The sequence below is a fragment of the Pan troglodytes genome, chromosome 12 (genome assembly GCF_028858775.2).
Source record: "Pan troglodytes isolate AG18354 chromosome 12, NHGRI_mPanTro3-v2.0_pri, whole genome shotgun sequence".
NCBI lineage: Eukaryota > Metazoa > Chordata > Mammalia > Primates > Hominidae > Pan > Pan troglodytes.
In genome coordinates this window covers 120115667-120134229 of record NC_072410.2, presented here as the reverse complement: position 1 = coordinate 120134229, position 18563 = coordinate 120115667, and the positions used below count along the sequence as shown (strand labels likewise).

Here is an 18563-nt window from a genome sequence, read left to right as displayed (position 1 = left end):
AGCTGGGCAAATGGTGCCACAGCCCCAGCCTTGCCCGGCTTTAACTTCCTGAGGGTAAAATTCCGCAAACATCTCCGAAGAAAGAGCTCACCTCATAGCTCTTCCTCCTCTGGCTGCTGATCCCCGACCCTCTTCCCTAGGGAGGCCCCAGGTCCGCACCACCAGGCACACTCCTGCCTTGAGAAGACCTGGGGCAAGAGGCGACATCTGCTCCTTCCCCTTCCAAAGCTCCTTCAAGGGCTCATACCCTGGACAGGAGGCACCTAGACCTCCTGGAAGGGAGGAAATTCAGAGCTGGGCAGACCCCAGGACAAGGCAATCCCCATTTCACTGAAGAAAGACCCCAAAATGAGGCCCTCTTCTCCCAGGACTGGGGGACTACCAGGTGTGAGCGCTTTCTCTGCATCAGGGGAGCTGTCCTTTGAGGCACCTTTCCAACGAATAAGTCCACCCCAGCTGTTGCCAGAGAGAAAAGGTGAGCGACTCTTGGAAGAGGCAGATGACACATTTACTTCACTGTCCTGGGGAGCAGCTGCCAGAATCACGGGCGGCCAGTGATGCCCAAGTCTGGGCTCCCCTCCGACAGGAGCCACCTCGCGGCACAGCCTCTGCACACCCCGCACCGTCCGGCGGCCTTCCCTTCACCCCACACTGGCCGTGGCGCACCTGAGACCAGGCCTTGGGAGCCAGCTGGAGTCTCGGTCCTTGGAGTTCTCCAGGCTGGGGAAGGAGGCAGCAGGGGTGGAGAGGGCTCGGTCCCTGTCCCTGGCCACATCTCAGCAGGGCATAGAGAGCAGCTTTGCCCACAAGCCCCAGCCCCTCTATCTGTGAAGTGAGAGCACGGCGCCTGCTTCCTAGAGGCATCGTGAACATGAACGAGTCTTGTCTGCACAGACCACCTGCCACATGAATGCTCAGGGGGCCCTTTCCAGCCCTCCCCACCCACCACGCCCCCCACGCACACTTGATCTTTTTAATGGACTAGTGGAGGAGGTGCTGGCTGTGGCTGCTCACGGGGCGTCCACTCATCTGCGCTGCTGCCTCAGTCAATGAGAAGCCGCTCCCTCAGCTCACAGGTCATGGCACTGTGGGGACAGACACACATCGCTTGTCCAGAGGTCTCACAGTCAGTGCCCTCAGCTACGAGGGACACAGCTGAGACCCAGAATATGAGCAGAGGCGGCTCCAGGCTGTCAGAGAGAATTACGCCATAGAAAGATTCCGACGCCTGCCTGAGACTCTCTCTCATGGACTCTCACTTCCACACGGTCCTCACACGCGTGTGGCCTGGTCCCCTGGGAGGCCATGCAAGATGATACTCAGTAAGACACACAGCAACGTGAAGGTGACCGGCCGACCCCAGCAAGACGCAGATACTCAGTAAGACACACAGCAACGTGAAGGTGACCGGCCGACCCCAGCAAGACGCAGCCACTCACAGTGGGAGGAAAGCAAGAAAGGGCAGGAATGAAAGCCAGGGCTCAGAGAGAAAACGGTCTGCTCCAACGTCGAAGGAACACATTCTCCTCAACAGCAGGGGCCTATGGGCCTCGCAGACACCCACAGCAACTGGGGTCTCTAGGATGGCCTCAGACAGCAAGGACAGCAAGCAATGCCCCCATGCACCGCCGTGAGATGACAGGGAAGCGAATGAGCAGACACGGACATCATTGAGGATGATGAAGATAATAAAAGGATGTCCTACGTGTGACCACATGTGGCAGAGACAGCCATGGGTGGCCGGAGATGGAGGAAGCTCAGCTCGCCATTGCTCCCCATATCTAAAACTCTCTTGCAGGAGACGTGGTCCTGGAAGAGCCCAGAGTTCTGGGTCCAGGGACAGGGGTTTGAGTCCCGGTTCTGCCAGAGCTTAGCTTCATCATTTCCGAGCCACAGTTTCATTTATCAAAAAAAAAATGATAATAATCAAAATAAACATAGTAACATTCCTCCTTTGTCTACCAATTCCTAAGTTTATTTGTGAATCAAATGAAATACTACCTATGAATATATTTTGTTCAGTATAAATTGCTTTGCAAGGGTAAGGGCTTTTTATAATCATACAAATAAATGCAACCAACATATACCTCCCCAGCAGCAGAGGACAACTGTGCAGCCGTCAGGACCGGGAAGGGCAGAGGAGCTGACTCCGCATCTCTCTCTCCTGAGGCCCCCACTCCTGCCCCACACCATGATTCTATTAAAGGTATGCATAATTAACCCGCAATTCTGCCAGGCATTCTTGCAGTGAAATACAAGGGCATTATCATGATATACTGTGAGATTCTGCTGATTGGAGGTTACAAAGTATGTAATTAGCTCATGTCACTCCACATAGTTACCTGAGAGTAAGTGGTGACATTCATTACAGCGTACAAGGAAACATAAAAATGATGAAAGGAAAACAAAATTCTCAATTCCTTCATTACTGAGTTCAGTGACAATAAGAAGCTAATTGCAACATTTTGTTTAGTTTGATGAATATTGCTTTTTTCAAAAAAAAATAAAATAAACCCAAGTACTAAAGTCAGAACTGCCCTTGGATACTATTCTTCAGCCCAAGATCTCCCATAGGATGAAAGCGAGGCCCCAAGAGACTGCATCGCACTTTCAGTGTTGTAAGCAAGTGCGTAGTTTGGATGGAAAGAGAGGAAGACTCAGGAACCGGCAGCTGAGAACCACTGCACACGCGTGTGCGGGCACCGCGCCGCCCCCTGCTGAGAACCGCCGCACACGCGTGTGCGGGCACCATGCCACCCTCTGCTGAGAACCACCGCACACGCGTGTGCGGACACCACGCCACCCTCTGCTGAGAACCACCGCACACGCGTGTGCGGGCACCGCGCCACCCTCTGCTGAGAACCACCGCACACGCGTGTGCGGGCACCGCGCCGCCCCCTGCTGAGAACCGCCGCACACGCGTGTGCGGGCACCATGCCACCCTCTGCTGAGAACCACCGCACACGCGTGTGCGGGCACCGCGCCACCCTCTGCTGAGAACCACCGCACACGCGTGTGCGGGCACCGCGCCGCCCCCTGCTGAGAACCGCCGCACACGCGTGTGCGGACACCACGCCACCCTCTGCTGAGAACCACCGCACACGCGTGTGCGGGCACCGCGCCGGCCACTGCGAGTCCAGTCTCGCTCAGTCTCTTGAGCCGGCTGGAAGCGTGTGTGGCATTGAGGGGTCCACCTCCCGGGTGTGGAAACTGGGATTTATGGCGGTTGATTCACTGGTCCAAGGTTCTACAAATGGGTAATGTCAGAGCTGGGACAAGCGTCTGCAGACCCTTCGCCCCATTTCCAGTATAGAGAGTGACTGTGAGCAGGGTTGCCTTCTCTGGCCTGGGGCACCACCACGTCCCCATTTTAGACAGGAGGGAGCTGTGTCTCACTGAGAGCCCATTTCTCCCTCAGTCCTCCAGCTGCTTCACGGCAAACCACAGTCCTGGCCCAGCTGCGCCTGATGTGAAACCCATGAGAAACCTACTATCTCCAAGCCCCCAGGGGCAACATTCGACAGCCCCCGCCCAGGATGACGCCACAGCCTGGCCTGGCCGGCATGTCCACTTGGCCGGAGAGCTCAGTGCATCCACCCTGCTTTCTCTACCCCAGAGGCCCTAAGGTCACTGAGGCTGAGCGGGCAGAGGCACCCGGGCCCCAGGGTGATGGAGGCCAGGGTGAGGCTGGCCTGTCGACTGCCTTCCTGCACTTCACAGACATACACAGGGTGCCATTATTCAGATTGGTCTGGGGTCTCTGCCCAGGGAAGAAGGGGCCCTGGCTGTTGAAAGGCCCCACTCAAGGAGACTCAGGCTGATTGTGAGAAATGGCCTTGCTTTGAAGAGACAGGCAGTGGGGGACTGTGGGGAGTAAGTCTCAGCTACTAACGAGTTTGTGAACAGCGTGGAGCAGAGACAAGCATCGCTGGCCATGGCCTGTCCCTCACATCAGCCTGCAGGGCATGTCATGAGCCAAAGGACCGAGCCCCACACTCACGGGCGCAGGTGCAGTGACTGGTCAGATTCTGTCCACAAACCTGCTCCTGTATTGGTCCTTCCTGTCCGAGTGGCTGGTCCCAATGCCCCGACCTGGTAAGAGGCCCTTGAAGGCACATCACACCCGTTAGGATGGCTGCCACCAAAGAGACAGAAAATAACAAGGGCTGGAAAGGATAGAGAGAACCGCGTCAGAAAATTCTGCCACATGCCACAACATTCATTAAACTTGATGACATTATGCCAAGTTAAAGGAGTCAGTCACACACACACACAAAATCACACACTGTGTGAGTCCATTTATGTGAAATATCTAGAGTAGCCAGGTTCATAAGGACAGAAAGTAGAAGGGCAGCTGCCAGGAGCTGAGGGAAAGGGGAAAGTTATTCTTTAACGGGGACAATTTCAGTTTTTCAAGATAAAAATGTTCTGGATATTGATTGTACAACAATGTGAATATACCTAACACTACTGAACAGTACACTTAGACATAGTTAAAGTGGTAAAATTTATGCCATGTGTATTTTACCACAATTTAAGAAAAAAGGGGGCATCCCGTGTAAGGTTTGAAAATAAATGCCTGCTAGGCAATCGTTTTGGAAAATGCCTGGAACATAATAGGTGTTCAACAAATTGTTGCCTTTGTAATTTGTAATGACCATGGAGCGCAGCCACCCCACAGAGCCCGGGGGTGTTAAGGCAACAATCGTAAATCGAAAGTGCCTGCGATGCCTCATCATCGGGGAAAGGGTGCTGGGAAGGAACCTGTTCTGAGGTATAATAGGAGGTGGGTTTCTGGGAAATTACTGGCTGGGATGATGAAACCACAGCTGAAGTTTGAGCAGCAGACACACAGCCCGTCATAGGGCAGCATTTCTCCATTCGTATCCTGAGCCAACAATTGAGAAGCAGAGCATGCAGACTGTGAAGAGGCTCCTGAAACCCGCCTGTGAGCTGGCTAGGGAGGAATCAGCCCTGAGGGATGGTGACAGGGAGGCTCAGAGAGAGTAGAGCCCAGGAAATATGGACACAGGCTCAGAGAGGGCAGAGCCCAGGGAAGATGGACACAGACTCAGAGAGAGCAGAGCCCAGGGAAGATGGACACAGACGCAGAGAGCAGAGCCCGGGGAAGATGGACACAGACTCAGAGAGCAGAGCCCAGGGAAGATGGACACAGACTCAGAGAGCAGAGCCCAGGGAAGATGGACACAGACTCAGAGAGAGCAGAACCCAGGGAAGATGGACACAGACTCAGAGAGCAGAACCCAGGGAAGATGGACACAGACTCAGAGAGCAGAGCCCAGGGAAGATGGACACAGACTCAGAGAGCAGAGCCCAGGGAAGATGGATACAGACTCAGAGAGAGCAGAGCCCAGGGAAGATGGACACAGACTCAGAGAGCAGAACCCAGGGAAGATGGACACAGACTCAGAGAGCAGAGCCCAGGGAAGATGGACACAGACTCAGAGAGAGCAGAACCCAGGGAAGATGGACACAGACTCAGAGAGCAGAACCCAGGGAAGATGGACACAGACTCAGAGAGCAGAGCCCAGGGAAGATGGATACAGACTCAGAGAGAGAAGAGCCCAGGGAAGATGGACACAGACTCAGAGAGCAGAGCCCAGGGAAGATGGACACAGACTCAGAGAGGAGAGCCCAGGGAAGATGGACACAGACTCAGAGAGAGCAGAGCCCAGGGAAGATGGACACAGACTCAGAGAGCAGAGCCCGGGGAAGATGGACACAGACTCAGAGAGCAGAGCCCAGGGAAGATGTATACAGACTCAGAGAGAGCAGAACCCAGGGAAGATGGACACAGACTCAGAGAGCAGAACCCAGGGAAGATGGACACAGACTCAGAGAGCAGAGCCCAGGGAAGATGGATACAGACTCAGAGAGAGCAGAGCCCAGGGAAGATGGACACAGACTCAGAGAGCAGAACCCAGGGAAGATGGACACAGACTCAGAGAGCAGAGCCCAGGGAAGATGGACACAGACTCAGAGAGCAGAGCCCGGGGAAGATGGATACAGACTCAGAGAGAGCAGAGCCCATGGAAGATGGACACAGACTCAGAGAGAGCAGAGCCCAGGGAAGATGGACACAGACTCAGAGAGCAGAGCCCAGGGAAGATGGACACAGACTCAGAGAGCAGAGCCCAGGGAAGATGGATACAGACTCAGAGAGAGCAGAGCCCATGGAAGATGGACACAGACTCAGAGAGAGCAGAGCCCAGGGAAGATGGACACAGACTCAGAGAGCAGAGCCCGGGGAAGATGGACACAGACTCAGAGAGCAGAGCCCAGGGAAGATGGACACATTGGCAAGGGCATTTGTAGGGCACAGCCCTGAAACCATGGAAAGCCATGCTGATCTCATCTTAGAAAGAAAGACCATGTGCAGAGATAAAATAGCACATATCAGGCTCCCAGCTCACAGACATCAGATCAAGACAGCATTTCGCCACAGTGGACAACCGACCCCAGAGGCTTCATGACAAAAAATTCCAGGGAAGTCACTAGTAATCCTAGCGAAAACAGGATTTGAGCCAGGAGAAAGTCATTAAGACAAGAACTACGTCAGACAGCACACTCTTTTTTTTTCCTTTTTGCTTTTCTTTTCCTTTTTTTTTTTTTTTCCTTTTGGAGGATTGTTAACTCCTCGCAGTGGCATCAGGGGCAGGAGCAGCTGGGAGATTCGGCGGCAACTTGTGTTATCACTGAGTACAATCCCACCTCCTCTGGCCCTGAATGCAGGGATGTGCATAGAATTAATGTGCGTGTGTGTGCGTGTGCATGTGTGTGAGTGTTTGGGTATGTGTCTGTGACAGAGAGAGAGAGAGCACCCTGGCAGGCCCCTCCTGTGTAGCTGTGACTGGTTGCTCCTTCCCACATCTCAGGTGGCCACTGGCTTCAAGAGGCCCTTTACATTAAGGTCAGATGAAGAAATTGACAACTGAACTAAAACACAAATGACCAAAAAAACAAAGGTCCAAGACAGGAAAAAAAAAAGAGAAGATAAAAGGTGGCAGTGGGCTAGAGTTTCTAGGCCAAGAAGCAGATTCTTAGCCCCCAAAATACTCAGTGTATTCCCCAAGAAGAATTTTCTACCAGAAAGCATTTAGTCTGATTCTTTTCAGCTGACACTTGACACTGTTACATTGGTTCAAAAGTAATCATGGTTTTAGCCATGGAAAGTAATGGCAAAAACTGGGATACTTCTGCGTCAACCTAATGGTTTAGATTCTAGACAGCAGGCAACAGAGCCTGGCTCGGTCCAACTAAAACAAGACTGAATGGATTCAAAGCACGTTGGAGGCATCTGCAGGTTAGTGGGTGGCTCTGTGCCAATGGCAGTGCCTGTGCTGGGGACTCATTCTAGAGTCATATGAGGCCCTGGCATTACGGGCTCCTCCACCAGGCCTAGAATGGTGCTCAGAGCTGGGCAGAGGGTCAGTCAAGTCCTGTTGATTGATTGCTGTTTAAAATAACTGGATGAGTCCGTAGCCATACCACCCTGAATGCACCCGGTCTCATCTGAAATAATTTGATGAGCAAGTTGACTTTAACTATAAGCAGGTTGACTCTCACTCTTGTGGGATCTAAACATTACTTGATGGAACCAGCTATAGAATATTGATTACTGGTTTTGATTTACCAATAAGAAGCCTACTGTGTCAGGGATTTTTCTCCCAGCCCCACCCTAGTTAATATGCGAACTTTGATCAAAGCCCTTCACATCTCTGAATCGGTTTCTTATCTGTAAACATGCAGATGTGGTGGAGAAAATACCTTCCGCCCCAACAGCCCACTGTCTGTGAAGCCAGCAGAAGGCTGTGCACAATGACAGGAGGCGAAAGGCCTGGCGCTCGGGGATTTGCGTCTCCAGGGTGCCGGGGCCTCTCGTTCAGAACAGGGGCCCCATCGCACGGCCTTTGGTGCATCCAAGAGCCACAGAAGAGCCCTTGTGCAACTGGCCAGAAGCCTCCCATCCCACCTGTCTCCTGACAAGGACCAGGCTGGACATTCTCTGACAGGGAGGCTGCACATTCTCTGACAGGGAGGCTGCTTCTCAAAGGGCAGAGAGACAAATCAGAGACGATTGTCAGGAGCAGTTAATGGTGATTTGCTCCAATTTTCCCCTGGTAATAGTTAGTCTGCGGTGTACCTCTAGCTCCAGCCATGAATATTTAACAAGAGAATATGTCATCAGAACAAGCCCCCACAGCCAACGAATTAATATTAATGGGGCGAAAATTGAGCCTCCTACTGAACCCTTGGAGAAGTCTGTAAAGGCAGTGATTACGGACGAACTCGGATGATCTCAGAGCTGACCTTACCCTGGGCAGCTCTCAGCAGCAACCACGTGAAAAACAATTAAATATTCAACGTGGCTCTCCCACCAGCCTGGAATTGGAGGCTTAGGTGCTCCTGACAACATGCATTTCAAAGTTAATCTGCAGAGCCGCTGACAGGTCAGGCAGAGTCACGGGAAGAAGCCTTGGAAAAGAGCAGGGCGTGAACGAGGCCAGCAGGGGATGGATCATTGGCTTAGGACCAGACAGAGCTGGAGGCTCAGCCCAAGGCCCCGTGAGGCAGGTGAGGAGCCCAGGACAGAGGGGCTGCCAACTTCCTCGAGCTGACGTCTAACTGGGAGCAGGGACCCCATTATCCAACATCAGCCCCGACCCCTACATGGTGTCTAAGTAGTCCCTGGCACAAAGTGAAGGTTCAGTAGAGATGAGCTTGCTCCTCCCGGGCCTCAGCACCATGCAGAAGGGAGGCCCGGCCTCTGTGCTCACCTCGGTGGCATCAGCCCCAACCTCTACACGGTGTCTAAGTAGTCCCTGGCACAAAGTGAAGGTTCAGTAGAGATGAGCTTGTTCCACCCAGGCCTCAGCACCATGCAGGAGGGAGGCCCTGCCTCTGTGCTCACCTCGGTGGTAACACCCAGGCACATTTTCCGCAGGGCATTTGAGCAACTCCATTCCCACGCAGGGCCATGGGCGCCGACATGTCCAGCACTGGCGCAGGTTGGTTCAGGCAAGGAGAATTTCTGGCAAGTCTGATCCTGTCATGTCCTGATGCTCGACACATTTATGTGTATTCATCCAGTTATTCATTCATTCTATCAACATTTCCTGAGTACTGAAAAACGTGATGACTGATCTGGCCTTGAAAACAGCAAAATCATTCTCCCCATGGCTCAGGCCTAGTAGTGTAGGGGACAATGAACAAGAGAAATATGTAAAGTATGTAAACTGTTGGAAGTATCCTAAGAAGAAAAAAAAAATAGATGCCAAGCACAGGAAGTGTGTGGGGTAAAAATTGAGAAATGAGGTTGAGAGAGAAGCCTCAGTGAGATGGGTACTATAAAAAAAATGTGAGAGAGGAGGCTGATGGAGGAGCACCTGCTGAAGAGTGGAGGAGGCTGATTGAGGAGTACCTGGTGAACTCAGGGAGGAAGCTGATAGAGGAGCACCTGCTGGAGTGAGGGAGGTGGCTGATGGAGGAGCACCTGCTGGAGTGAGGAGGAGACTGATGGAGGAGCACCTGCTGGAGTGAGGGAGGAGGCTGATGGAGGAGCACCTGCTGGACTGAGGGAGGAGACTGATGGAGGAGCACCTGCTGGACTGAGGGAGGAGACTGATGGAGGAGCACCTGCTGGAGTGAGGGAGGAGGCTGATGGAGGAGCACCTGCTGGAGTGAGGGAGGAGACTGATGGAGGAGCACCTGCTGGAGTGAGGGAGGAGGCTGATGGAGGAACACCTGCTGGAGTGAGGGAGGAGACTGATGGAGGAGCACCTGCTGGAGTGAGGGAGGAGGCTGATGGAGGAGCACCTGCTGGACTGAGGTCGGAGGCTGATGGAGGAGCACCTGCTGGAGTGAGGGAGGAGACTGATGGAGGAGCACCTGCTGGACTGAGGGAGGAGACTGATGGAGGAGCACCTGCTGGAGTGAGGAGGAGACTGATGGAGGAGCACCTGCTGGAGTGAGGGAGGAGGCTGATGGAGGAGCACCTGCTGGAGTGAGGAGGAGGCTGATGGAGGAGCACCTGCTGGACTGAGGGAGGAGACTGATGGAGGAGCACCTGCTGGAGTGAGGAGGAGGCTGATGGAGGAGCACCTGCTGGAGTGAGGGAGGAGACTGATGGAGGAGCACCTGCTGGACTGAAGGAGGAGGCTGATGGAGGAGCACCTGCTGGACTGAGGGAGGTGGCTGATGGAGGAGCACCTGCTGGACTGAAGGAGGAGGCTGATGGAGGAGCACCTGCTGGACTGAGGGAGGAGACTGATGGAGGAGCACCTGCTGGACTGAGGGAGGAGGCTGATGGAGGAGCACCTGCTGGAGTGAGGAGGAGGCTGATGGAGGAGCACCTGCTGGAGTGAGGGAGGAGACTGATGAAGGAGCACCTGCTGGAGTGAGGGAGGAGGCTGTTAGAGGAGCACCTGCTGGAGTGAGGGAGGTGGCTGATGGAGGAGCACCTGCTGGACTGAGGGAGGAGACTGATGGAGGAGCACCTGCTGGACTGAGGGAGGAGACTGATGGAGGAGCACCTGCTGGACTGAGGGAGGAGGCTGATGGAGGAGCACCTGCTGGACTGAGGGAGGAGACTGATGAAGGAGCACCTGCTGGACTGAGGGAGGAGACTGATGGAGGAGCACCTGCTGGACTGAGGGAGGAGACTGATGGAGGAGCACCTGCTGGACTGAGGGAGGTGGCTGATGGAGGAGCACCTGCTGGAGTGAGGATCAGGCTGATGGAGGAGCACCTGCTGGAGTGAGGATCAGGCTGATGGAGGAGCACCTGCTGGTGTGAGGAGGAGGCTGCTGGAGAAGCCCCTGCTGGCGTGAGGATCAGGCTGATGGCAGAGCACTACAATAAATGGGAATATCAATGCCACAGCTCTTAGGCCTGAGCCTTCCTAGTTTCTTTCTTTTCCCTTCTTTTTTTTTTTTTTTTTTTTTTTTTGAGACAGAGTCTTGCTCTGTCGCCCAGGCTGGAATGCAATGGCGCGATCTCGGCTCACTGCAAGATCCGCCTCCTGGGTTCATGCCATTCTCCTGCCTCAGCCTCCCAAGTAGCTGGGACTGCAGGCACCTGCCACCATGCCCAGCTAATTTTTTGTATTTTTAGTGGAGACAGGGTTTCACCATGTTAGCCAGGATGGTCTCGATCTCCTGACTTCGTGATCTGCCCGCCTCGGCCTCCCAAAGTGCTGGGATTATAGGCGTGAGCCACTGCACCCAGCCGAGCCTGCCGAGTTTCTTTAAAGACCAGGAGGCGTCTAGCATGGGTAATGTGGAATAAGCACAAGTGACTATGGAATCCAGTGGTCAGAGTCCTGATGGAGGTAAGATCACATAGGACTCTGTCCCACAGGCTTCGATTTAGGTTTACTCTGAGTACACAGCAAATCTTATGAGTATCTTGCTTTTAATCAGTGGAATGCTCATGTATCATTTGTGTTTTACAGTGACTTTGGTTCCTGTGCTGAGCATTGACTCTAAGGTTCAAGGTGAGTGCAGGGAGAGTGGGTTGAGGCCATTTTTATACCCAGACAGAAGAAGCTGTTGAGCAGTAGTCATTGCTGTTTGTATTTTGTTGGCACACTCAACAGGATTTGAAGATGGATTAGTAATGCATTCAGAGAATTAAAAAAGAGAGATAAAAGTCATTCTTATGTATTTGGGCTGAGTAACTGGAAGGATGTGACAATCATTAGCTGACTTAGGAAGAAAGCAAGAGAAGCAGGCTTTGAAGTTCACATGGGACCTCTTGCAGTTGTTGAACACATAACAGAATTGCTGTACACACACAGTTTTATAGATGAGTGTGGAGTTTGTGGAGAGAATGGGGCTGCACATATGCAATGGGACTCATCAACATCCAGAGGGTGTTTAGAGCTATGACTCTGAATGGAATCAGTAAAGCATAAATGTGACCATAATAAAAACATTTCAAAGACTAAGCCCTGATGTTCCAGCTTTAAGTTATCTGCAATGGAGACTGAGAAGAAGGAGGCAGAGCAGTAGGAGAAACATGAGGCAGGTGATGTCCTGAAGGCCACATAGAGAAATGGCTTCAAGGAGGAAAGAACAAGGCCTGATCACTTGATGTTGATGAGAAGAGTGTTGTTGGAGGATGCAGAGAAGACTGATGGCCGCTGTGAGAGCATAGCAGGGGAGAAGTGGAGGAGGTGCAGGTAGGTACCCTTTCAGGGAGTTTGTCTATCAAGGGAACTAGATACACATGTTGATACCTTGAGGACAAAGAAAAGTCAAGAGGATTTACTAAGGAATGAAGAAATAAATCATGTGTATCTGCTCTTGGAAATAAAACAATAGAGAGAAGAAAGGAACAATGCAGGATTTAGAGTGAAGAATGTCTGGAAAATAAGGTCTTTACAGAGGTGAGGCCACTGAGACCTAAGGAAAAATGGAGGTATTATACTTAGCTAGACAGGTGCAAAGGTCACCCTCCATCAAAGGAAGAAAGGGAGGATGGATGGACGGGGGGATGGAAGGCATGACGAATGGCGGGGTGGGCAGATGGGTGGATGTGAAGGTATGTGGGTGGCTGGCTGGTGTTGTACATGGAATGGATTAATGAATATTCACTTATTGTCACCAGCTCTCTGGTGAAATCTGTGGCCGCAGGGAATGGTTGTAGCCTCTCACTCAGAGCTGCCTTAATGCTCATGGATTTAAGACCCAGAGAGGTTGATAAAATTTAGCTAATGAGCACAATAGCAGGTGACAGAAACAAAGAGGTCAGGCTCTGTTTCCTAGAGACATACTGGTGATGTCATTTGTGAATGAGAGCCACCCACACAGCTGCTGTTCTCTGACTGCTCAGAAAATTGTCTCTCTAGAATGCCAACTTCATCATATCACTTCCCTGCAAAAAAAAAAAAAAGAAAAGAAAAGAAAAGAGAGAAAAAAAGAAAGGAAGAAGAGAAAAGAAAAATGTCTCACTGGCTTGCCCTTGGGATAAAATAAAAAATTCTTAATGTGACCTACGGTTCTCGCCATCCCTACTTCTTTCCTGTGTGGATGAAATGGCTATTGCAGCCTAACGCACCACTCCAAAATTTAGTGGTTTAAAATTGCAGCTATTTCTTACTTCTCACTGAGTCTATGAGTCAGCTTGGCAGCCCTTCTCATGGGGGCTGGATCTGCTGATCTCAGCTGGGCTCATGCTTGAGTCTGTCTCCTTGACTGGGGAGCTGGAGCTGGCTGGCCTAGGATGGTGTTGGCTTGTGTCACTGGCCTCTGCCTGGGCGGAATTGAGAGAGACAGACAGAGAGGTAGTGGGAAGAAGCACACAGGCCTTTTGAGGCTGAGGCTGAGGCTCAGAAGGGTTTGTGCTCACCATGTCCTTTTAGTCAAAGCAAGGCAGGCCCGGTTTTGGTGGCAGGGTGGCTGGAGGGGTTTAGACTCCAACTCCTGAAGGCAGAAGCTGCAGGCTCAGAGTGAGAAGGTCACGAGTCCTCAGAGGATGCAGAGATGGGCGCGTTTGCAATCCACCTGCCTTACCCTGCACAGCACATGCTCCTTCATTCCTCCAGCCCTGCCCTCTGCCCACTGTCTCCGCTCCCTCCCCACCTTGAGACCCTTGCACGTGTCGTTGTGTGTGTCTGCAAGATTTCTTTTTCTACGCCCCACTGGAATCCCCATCTCTTCCTGTCTAATTAACTCTCCTTCAACCTGCAGGCCACCCAGTGACAATCACCTCCTCAAGGAAGCCTCCTTGGCTGCCCTGGAGCCGGGTGAGTCCTTGCTGCTCCTTAGAGGCCAACATACCGCTTTCCTTCACAGAACTCGCCAGAATTCCATTCCAATACTGACTTGCTTGATTATGTGTCTAGTGTCTGTCTCCCCTACCAGAATGCAAGCTCAGTGAGGGAGGGCTCGTGGGCATTGTTTGCATATGTGTTCTGCCTTATACTAACAGCTGAGGAAGTGTGTGTGCTATAACAACCTGATTTAATAAAGAAAGGACACTGCTTAGCACAGGTAGACAATAAACCTTGCTCTTTTTTTCAGTCTGTGGCCCACCACTTTAATCTTTGCTCTCCTAAATCAGTTCTCCTTGGAGAAAGTGACGTGTTTCACCAGGATCTACTTTTTAGAAGAGGTTATGCAAAGCGACTCTATTAGGCTGTGCATAATTCCAGACACCCCACTGGACTAAAGCCATTCAGATGCAGATCACGCGCCAGGATCATATCTGGAATCTACATACCTGGGCTTAAATTCAGCCTGTGCCAGTCACTGTTTGTGTGAATGTTGGAGAAGGACCAACCTCATTACACCTCAGTTTCCCCTCTAAAGGAGAATAAAAATGGCTGCCTCTCAGGGTTTGGTTATTATTCTCTTTTCCATGTGTTTACAAAGCCTGCCACATGACAGACACTCCATCAATGTTAGTCCCCCTCTCCCCTGTTCATGTTTTCTTTCTTTTGTCTTGGCTGTCTGGAAGAAAACCCAGCACACAGTAAGTTCTCCATTTAAGAGTAGAAAATTAAACTGACAACACTTTGCTGTTAGCCAAAGCAGAAGAGCCAAAGGGCACGTTTGGAGAGAATGAAGGTCAGTTCAGCTTCTGCGGCAGACGAGACGTTAGGTGGAGTGGTGCTGGGGCAGTGGGAAACACTGGACTGCGATGTGGACCCAAGTGAAAAGGTTTGAGAGGAATCTACCCAGTGCCAACAGCCCTGTAAGGGCCTGGAGCCAAAAAGAACAGTGCTAGAATTTTCTCACTGTGGTTTTCTCTTAGCAAAAAAGGGGAGAAAAACTGTTATGGGAAGCGCATATGTGGACTCTCTGTCCAACTCAGGCCAGTATCTCTGAGGACATCCTGGAGCCTCTGAGGCAGCCTTTGCAGCTTCCGAAGTGAGCTCACAATTCTCCAAGTGGTGGACGAACCCCCAGTTTACAGACTTGGGGCTGCAGGCAAACTACATCTGCATGGAGACTTCCTTGACGGCTTTTGGTTCAGGATTGGGGTGTAGATGCCCATCGATGTAGACCAAGGGACAGAGTGCAGAGGGCCGACGGGGCGCAGCCTTGGGCCTCTGGCTCATCCCAGCTGGAGTGGAGATCAGGGTCATGGATGCCAGTTCCCTGGAAGCTCAAATATCCTGGATTCCCAGTGCTGCAGGCTGTGGCACCCAAAGAAAGAACACACTTCTTACGCCTTTATTCTGTGAGTTGTTCTGAAGAATTCTGCTGGGTTCCATCTTTGGTTTTCATCTCTCTATCGTTTGACTCCCATGTCTGGGGCCCGAAGCTACACCACAGCCTGGCAATGGACACTCAGGGGCTGCAGAACTGTGTTTGTTTTACAACAGACTCATCTATCCATCAGTGAAATTTCTCATGTTCCTCTCAGCCTCGGAAGCCACGTGTGTGATCCTAATCCTACAGACTAAGTACGGGGCCAGGTGGCTTCTCCCAGAAGAGTGCTCTCACTGGACCACACCATGTCTGTCTCCCAGCTGTGGGAACTCTAGGGTGCTTGAGGAATTTCAGTAGGGAGTTGGATCTACCCCATATTGGAGCCCTCGTCGACACACACCATTGGTAATGGCCATAGCCCTCAGCTTCACAGCTTGTATGGGTAGATCCTCTTATCGGCATTATCTTATTTAAATACTTGCAGATCCAACATCACTTATAGCCCCCAAATCTTAAACCTCAAGAGAAGCAAAAATAGTTTCTGCTAAGGAACACGCTGCGGCCCCTTGGTGATAGTAGTCCTGTAGCACGCTGTGTTAGGCCGTTCTCCCACTGCTATAAAGAACTACCCGAGAGCCTGGGTAATTATAAAGAAAAGAGGTTTAGTCAGCTTACGGTTCTGCAGGCTTTACAGGAAATGTGGCTGGGAGGCCTCAGGGAACTCTTAATCATGGTGGAAGGCAAAGGGGAACCAGGCACGTCTTACGTGACCAGAGCAAGAGGAAGAGAGAGAGAGCGAGGAGGTGCCACACACTTTCAAACAACCAGATCTCCCAGCACTCACGATCACGAGAACAGCAAGGGGGAAATCCGCCCCATGATCCAATCACCTCCCACCAGGCTTCACCTCCAACACTGCAGATTACAATTCGACATGAGATTTGGGTGGGGACACAGATCCAAAACACGCACACGCCAACCTCTCAGCTTGATGGACTGTGATGGGCTTATTTTCTTAAGTGAGCTATCAATAAACTATGTGAAAGTCAGGTTTCTTTAAAAATTCACTTATTTAGGTTTGTTTGTTTTAATAATCTTTTTATTTCTGAATAGTTTTAGATTTACTGAAAAGTTGTGAAGATCAGTCCGAGTGCCCATCCCTCTCCATTACCAACACCTAACCTACATCTAGCTCATTTATCACAATTAATGAGTTACTATTTCTACATTATTACCCAAAGCCTGTAATGTATTCAGGTGGACAGAGCTGTCACTGACGCCTTTTTTGACCCAGGATCCCACAGGACATTGAGCCGTCGTGTCTCCTTGGGCTCCGCCCGGCTGGGACAGTTTCTGGGACTTCCCTAGTTTTTGTTAACAGCTGTGAGGAGTGCTGGCTGGGTGTGTTTTGTAGGATGCCCCCTCCAGTGGGGTTTTGCTGAGGTTTATCTTGATGGTTAGACTTGGGTTCTGTGTTTGGGGAGGAAGAGTCCTCCCATCACGTCCTATCACAGGTATCTGCCACCAGCATAACTTGCCTCTGCTGCTGCTCGACGTAGTCACCTGGCCGAGGAAGTCCTATCACAGGTATCTGCCACCAGCATAACTTGCCTCTGCTGCTGCTCGACGTAGTCACCTGGCCGAGGAAGTCCTATCACAGGTATCTGCCACCAGCATAACTTGCCTCTGCTGCTGCTCGACGTAGTCACCTGGCCGAGGAAGGGTTTGTGAGGCTTCTCACTGAAAATCTCTCCCCATTGCGGGCTGCCTCTGTGGGAGAAGTCGCTGTGCACAGCCCACGCTGTAGGGGTGGGAGCTCAGCCACACCTGCACAAGGGTGCAGTATCTTCATGAATTAGAATTTCTCTGCATGAGAGATTTGTCTATTCTCCTCCATGTATTTACTCAATTATATGTTTATATGTGTATAAAAGCACTGGCATGCATTTTATACTTTGGGTTATAATTCAGCACCACATTATTTATTTTGTTGCTGAAATTGCCCCAGCTTCAGCCACTGGAGAATCCTTGCAGTCAGCTCCTGTCTCCCCTCAACCTTGCCTCCCATTATATTTGGATTTTGTTTTTAATTTGGGTTTTGAGCACTTCCTTGCTTTCTTGCTCTGCAAGATGCTCTGGGCTCGTCTTGTACATTTACTGCTTCTGTCCTAGAATCAACCATTTCTCCAAGGAGTTTACTTCCCTTTCAAAGTACAAATTTCCTTGAGATTCTCTAAGGGGAAATAAACTCAGAAAATGCATGCTGTGACTGGTAAGCAAAGGAGGGAGCCCTAGTTTCATGAGCAGGGCAGCTCAGCTGTTCCCAGAGCCGGCCTTTCCCTCTTCCGGTTCCTATGGCCATACTTCCAAGGCGATAAAACATTTGAAAGAAAGTATTGGAACTATTATATATTAGCAAAAATATATAGTTTGCATGTATTCTACTTGAGGATATAACACCAATTTTTGGAAGGATCAATAAGGAAATAAGCTGACCAGTAATTACTTTTTTTTTCTTTCAGTAAAACAGATGCTGTTTTGAATTATGGCTCTGCCATTCACTGGCGATGCGATTTGTCAAATCACCAAACATCCCTAAACTGCAATTTCCTCATCTAAAAATAGGACCAGGCATGCCTGTACCAAGGGTATTATGAGGAATAACTTAGGACATACGACCTGAGCACCTAGAGGGCCTCACACTTGTGGTTTCTCTTTGTTTCACACTGAACATGAGTGTTATTCACCACCATTCGCAGGATCTAAACTGGGAGCTCCGCCCCTTCAGGAAGAGCCAGGGAGCAACTGCGTAAGAGGAGCCTGGGTTTCCCACTGACCCCTGAGATTTCCACGGGCCTGGTCTTCCCAGAGGGCCCCTGGGCTTTCCATAGGCATGCCCAGATTTGCCGAGAATGCTGTGTGCACACTCATCTCAGCAGGGCAGGCCCATCAGGGAACACGGCCACCTTTAATAACCCTGGAGCGGGAGGTGGGACAATCAACAAGCCTGCCTGCTGCAGCTGGTTGGGCCTGGGTTCATGTTCCTCATGAGAGGTGGCTGGAGCTCGTGGAGAGACCAGGCAGGGGGCCCACAGCCTGCAGCCCACCCTGGCAGTGCCGGTCCTCAGCCCAGCAACTCTGGTCAGCCCGCGCAATCTCTCTGTGCGTCCATTTCCTCATTTGCAAATGGAGTAGTTGATGTGCTTTGTGTTGAAATTGAATAAGATGGTGTGTGGTGTGTGTGGCCAAGAGCAGAGCTCTCTCCTCTCCCGGTGGGTGGGTGGGTGCTGGTGCCTTTCTCACTGCTGTGCACACCTGGAACACCTGCCTTCTTCACTCAGAGCCAGGGCCTCTGCGCTCCCCTGAGAGCCTCATCATACCTGA

The 18563-nt window shown here is 51.4% G+C and overlaps 1 long non-coding RNA gene across 4 annotated transcripts in view; it reads right to left on the bottom strand.

Annotated features, from left to right (window-relative positions):
- The window catches only part of LOC104004850 (uncharacterized), a 257894-nt gene that overhangs the window by 39376 nt on the left and 199955 nt on the right, over nt 1–18563 (bottom strand). The window lies entirely within an intron of this gene.